A 6,000-nucleotide genomic window follows, 5' to 3' on the forward strand; every position below is an offset into this window, starting at 1 on the left:
CTCCTTGGTTCTTCTTTTACAATTGATATATTTATAAAAGGATTTTTTATTCTCTTTTACTGCAGAGGCCAATCTGAGTTCAAGTTGGGCTTTTGCCTTCCTAACTTCCTCCCTGCATACCTTGGCAACTTCCTTGTAATCTCCCCAAGTAGCCTGTCCCTTCTTCCAGAGAATATAGACTCTCTTTTTCCTCTGGAGTCTCAACAATAGTTCCCAGTTTATCCACATTGGTCTTCTTCCCCCATGGCTCACCTTATGGCATTCAGGAATAGCCTGTTCTTGCACTTTTAAGATTTCCATCTTGAGGAGTGTCCAGGCTTCCTTGTAGCCATCTATCACAGCACTCCAGTCATGGGAATGGTCCCACCATGTTTCAGTAATAGCAAGAAGGTCATAATTAGCCTGACTCAGAATCGCTTCCAACTCTTCCCGCTTGTTGCTCATGCTGCGTGCATTGGTATAGATGCACTTCAGTCAAGTTGTCTGCCTCAGCCCCAGCTTAAGCATCGTTCCCCTAGACTCATCTCTTGTGAGGCCTGTTTTGTCCCCTTTCCCCTTCGTAGCTAGCTTAAAGCTCTTTCAATAAGCCCCACTAGCTCCTGTGCTAGGATTCGTTGCCCCCTTTGAGATACGTGGGTTCCACGGACAGACAACAGGCCAGGGGCCGAGTAAACTGCCCCATGATCAAAGAACCCAAGGTTTCTGGCTCGACACCAGCCTCTGAGCCAATTATTCATTGCTCGTGCTTTCCGATCCCGCTCAGTGTCCCTTACTGCCCCTGAAGGTATAGAGCAGAAGATCACTTGAGCTCCTGCTCCTTGAACTAAACACCCTAAACCCGACATCTTTTTTCATAGTTCGTAGGCTTGTCTGAACAATTTCATCACTGCCCACCTGAACTACAAGTAATGGAAAGTAATCAGATGACCTAACCATCTTAGGGAGTTTCCTGGTTATGTCCCTGACCCAAGCCCCAGGAAGGCAGCACACTTCCTGACGGCCTCGGTCAGGTTGCATTTGGGGCCCTCCATTCCTCTGAGAAGGGAATCACCCACCACGACCACCCTTCTTTCTTTCCTGTCGGAGGCAGTCTCAAAGTGTGGGGGTGACCGCATCGCTCTAGGCTCCCTCTTAGGCAGCTCCTCTCCACTGCCTCTCCATTGCCTCTCCACTTACCTCCCGTTCAATTTCCAGCAACTGGAACCTGTTGCTTAGAGGGAGCTGGGGAAGTGGGCTAGGCAGGCGAGGGGGGGCTCCTGTGACACCGAGTCGGGACTCTCTTCCAACCCTCCTCATCAGTCAGATCTATCCGACTGTGACAGGGCAGGGGGTCCACCACCTTTCTGGGAGTATTTTACTGGAACCCTTCCTTCTGGTAAGCCAGCGAGTCACTCCACCAGTTGATCTCCTACTCACACTCCCTGATTGTCCTAAGTCTCTGCACCTCATCCTAGAGAGAGAGCAGAGAATTTAACTTTGAGTCGTTTTTAAGTACCATATATTTTCCAAACAGTTGCTATTCTATACTGGTAGAGTATACTCTTCCAGGAGTAAGACACTAGTTTTTTTGCATATAAATGACAGCTTACTTTTTGCTGCAAGACACCATGAATGACGTAACAGGAATAACATTTTTAACAAATTAATCTGTCCAAATTTCCAATTATTCATAAACATCCTCTATCATTCTCTCAACTCCAACAGAAAAGCCCTTTTGTAAACTTTTTTCTGTCCTTCTGCAAAAGCATCATACTCCATCCTAGTAGCTTATGTTGCTGTACAGCACTTAAGAAAGGAAAAGGAATGAGAACAAAGCTGGAGGGACACCTAGGAGAGACAGAAAATGAGTGACGTAAGTCCGACTTCTTCAGCTGTTTAAACCCCTTGTCGTGTATTTTCTTAGTGAAAATGTATTTAATTGATTACCATCTTGCGCCACGTCCTGTAGAGCCAAGATCTACCCACCATCTCAATAAAAATATTCTAATGATCCATTCATAAATACATATTTTTCTTGTTACTATTAGTTTTCATCTAATAATTTAATTGCAGTTTTTTAATCTGACTGACAGTTTTTCAGTTCCTAACTTGTTCTATTTTTCTCACAGAAATATCAATGACATCAAACCAAATCTGTATTTACATGTATGAAATGTGAAAAACTTAAAGGAGAAACAGTAAATACAGCAGAATCCAAAATGCATATACTACAGAATATTTAAGGAGATGAAAAATTTGAATTTCACAGCAGCTGGTTATAATTTAATGGTCACTGTTTCTTCTTCTATTTCTGATAGTCTGATTTAATATACAGATTTTGAAGGGATGATGTGTCTTGAAACAGCCAGCATATTCAGAAGAAGAGGCAACTCATCTAGTTTGAGGATCTGTCCATTATTCATTTTAAGCAGTATTCTGAGTGTTGGGACTATTTTCCTATCCAGAATGGCTTATCAGCCCTGGAAATTCAACCCCTCAAAACTGTTGTCAGATGATAAGGAAATAAACAACAAAAATATACATTAATTTTTTTCTCTGCTGCACTAATTATTTTCCTTGTTGTTACCTAAGCAGATTCAACAAATGTGTCATTGTGAAAACTGAAACTTTTTTGTGTGTATTAGAAATGATTTTTCTAATTTTTTTTAATATGTGTTGTTCCTTGAATTAACACTTCTAAGGCTAAAACATTGCCTCTAAATTGAGCTGCACAAAATGCAAACTATGAATAAAACAGTTTGCTGTGTTTTCACATGCACGCTATGCAAATATGCATACTATGTAGACCCCGATGCCCACTACACCACTGCTAGATTCCTGATAAATTCCTAATACCACCAATAGGTAAAGAGCTAATCTTGTGAGAGATTCATATTTCTTTGGAAAAGGGATTAAGAACAACCAGAAACTGTGAATGCAACCTGTACCCTCAGAGTCAAGGCTGGAGTACTCTGAATTCTTTCACAGGAAAATAGCTCTGGCACTAAAACATATTGCCATCTGCATTTCTACTTCAAAATTATGGCGTTGTAGGTACTAATGGATTGCCAATGTGGAGAAGAGAAGGGAAGAAAAAGATCAGCTGAAAAAAAAATTGCCAACAAAAAAAACTTATAGCATACAAAATCAGCAGAGACTTTAGAGGGTCTTCAAAAGAGCATAGGAAAGCAATAGAGGCATTTGTTTTTTTCTCCAAACTTCTTAAATCACAATGTTTGATAAAGAAATTCTGATTGATTATTTATCTAATCACCCACCTTGCAAAGGTGATCGAGTAGTGGAACAGGTTCCTAGGATGGCTATGAAATCTCAGTTGTTTGAGCAATTCTGAATTTGACTGGACACAGACCTGGTTGACCTGCTCTAATTTCAGTGTTTATTCATGCTCTGATCAGGTGACTGGAAGACATGGCCTTCAGAGATATTTTCCAACCTGTTAGTTTGATTTTTATACTAGCTTCTGATGGACTTTTTGTTATGAGTTAAATACAGGTGCATTAATGGAGAAAATCTTTTCTCTCTTGCTGTACTGGTTGCTTTGCTTCACCTTTGCTGTAACTGTTAATTTTCAGTTTGGGGAAAACAGGGACTAGCATTACTAGCAATCTGAAAGTATTTTTTTCTTAGCAGAAACAGAAAAACTATAAATCTAAGTAGGAACAGAATGGAAGTTTCCTTTTCCACAAACCATTTGAGTCCTCTTTAAATATGGTGCATTTTGAAGCCATTGAAACTGCAAGTACATATTCTCCTTTCAGTTTGCGACACCGTCCCCTACACTTGCTGGTCTCAATTACATAAAAGCTTTTACTGATCTTTAATTAGATACTTGCTACTGAATCTGAGAAGCTCATGAAGTATAGTGATTACTGGCAACTTCAGATCTCTTGACTGTGTGATCTTTCTTGTTATGTTACTACAACAGAGTGAAACAGCAGAAGGCCTGTTTGAAAAGGTATAGTGAAGTAATTCCTTTAATATATATCTATTACTGTCATTATTATTAGCTTTTTTTTTTTTTTTTTTCCTGTGGAGGATTTTTTTATCAAAGGAAATATTTTATTTTCCTTTAGTTTTAGTCCTCCCTGTCTTGTCTTGATAATAAAACCAGTTACTGAATGATTCACTCCCCCCCAGATTTCAACATAAATTAGCCCAGCACACATTTATCTCCTCTTCTGCCCAACGCATAGTATTAGAAGCATATAATGATATGCAAGGAACAGAAATGGTAAGTGGTCACATTCAGTTGCAACATCATTCAGCTTCAAAGGAAATGGGAACTAGGATGCATACTGAGTGAGAGCTAATAGCCATGTCAGTAAGTCTTCTATCTTTGACACAGATGTGGTAGATGTGGTCTCTGAGAAAGACCTACTAGGCAGACGTAAAAAGGGCAAAGAGCTCTTCTTTCCTCTTCTTTCAACACTAATTGGAATCTTGATTTGCATTATGTGACACAGTGTTTTTGTTGTTATCAAATGGTTACAGATATGCATATGAAAATTCAGGCTGAATCTGATTAAGTTATTTGCTTCGATATTTTGTTTCCTACTGTACTTACATCTTCCATGATTTTTTTTATCATTTTGAAACTTCCCGCATTTAAATGCAATTTGATACACATCATTATTCTGTTATAGACTATTGTGAACAAAAGTTTGCAATATAATTTCCTCACATCATATATTATTTTTCAAATGCTTGTGATATCTTCTTGTATTTGCTCCTCTTCTCAGTTAAACATTTCCAGACATTTCAGTTTGTCTTCAGGGCATGTCATTCTTTAGTCTTTTCTAACCTATGATATGTTCTCATGTCTCATGTGAGATAAGGATATTTTGGAAAACACTGCTTCACTGATCTCTCTTTTCCAAATGCGTTACTGCCTAAATGCAAGGAAGAACTCTCAGTAGAGCAAGTGTACGGGAACTGTTGAGTCACGGCCTGAACCACTAATTGATCACCTGGGGAAAGGACTGGGTCAGCCCTGAGTGCACAGGTGAAGGCAATTCACCTGTGTGACCAGAAGGGTTACTATCTCTTAGATCCCATTCAGGGGCTGACTGCCATTGGGGAGGGATCTTTTGCTGGAGAACCTTCCTTGGTGGAGCTTTCCCCTGCAAACCTGGAATCTTCTGATACGGGCAAGCAATCCTCTTCCCTTCCCTTATAGCACCTTTCCATCATGCTGGTTTTTCCATCCTTACACCTCTGGTGAAACACCTTTTCCCATCGTATTGATCTGTCCAATTGCTACAGCCAGCAATGAAATGGACAAAGCAGGCACATTCACAGAAAAGGCTCAGTGAGTGACGGACTAACTGAACTAGCTGTAAATGCAAAGAATATAGCCTTATGTAGATTTTTATGAAGATTCAAATTTGTTATTTTAATGTAGTATCATTAATTATTTGACCCATATTGGAGAAATTCACTGGTAGTACTATGAGACTAGTTCTCAGCACTGCTAAAAATTGGAAAGAATGCAGCGGAGAATAAACTGGAAATTAAAAAAGGGGAGGGGAAGGGGGCAGGACAAAGAACTAGGAAAAAACATTCATGTTTGAAAAAATTTTGTAAGGTAACAACAATAGACAGATTCCCATATTGCCCACAAATTTTGAGGTTAAGTTTCTGCTCTTTTTAATAGTAAAACCTTCTTTTACCCAGAATCATACTTTCACACTGTTATTTCTTTTTAACACTGTATACCTTGAAGGCCATACTGTGGAGCTGATTTCAATAATTTCAAAGTATAAAATTAATCACCTTAATCTGTTTCCCTAAAGTGATAAAACCATCTATAGAAGGCCATAGCTGTTCCAGTTCCATCCAAATTGTAGCCTGGATAAATGTTCATGTGGCATTGTGTCTGCACCTGGCATACTGTCTTCCTGAGTTACTGTGTTATGTTCACTGGTGGTGTGTGTGTGAATGTATGGTCTCCTCTGCGCCCTATTAACTAGTGATGGGAGGACAACTAGCATAAGGACACTT

The 6,000-nt window shown here is 39.5% G+C and overlaps 1 pseudogene; it reads right to left on the bottom strand.

Annotated features, from left to right (window-relative positions):
- The window catches only part of LOC146545420 (uncharacterized), a 45,519-nt pseudogene extending 45,075 nt beyond the window's left edge, over positions 1-444 (bottom strand).
- Between the last annotated feature and the right edge of the window lie 5,556 nt (positions 445-6,000).

This window comes from Meleagris gallopavo, chromosome 1 (genome assembly GCF_905368555.1).
Source record: "Meleagris gallopavo chromosome 1, MGAL_WU_HG_1.1, whole genome shotgun sequence".
Classification (NCBI taxonomy): domain Eukaryota; kingdom Metazoa; phylum Chordata; class Aves; order Galliformes; family Phasianidae; genus Meleagris; species Meleagris gallopavo.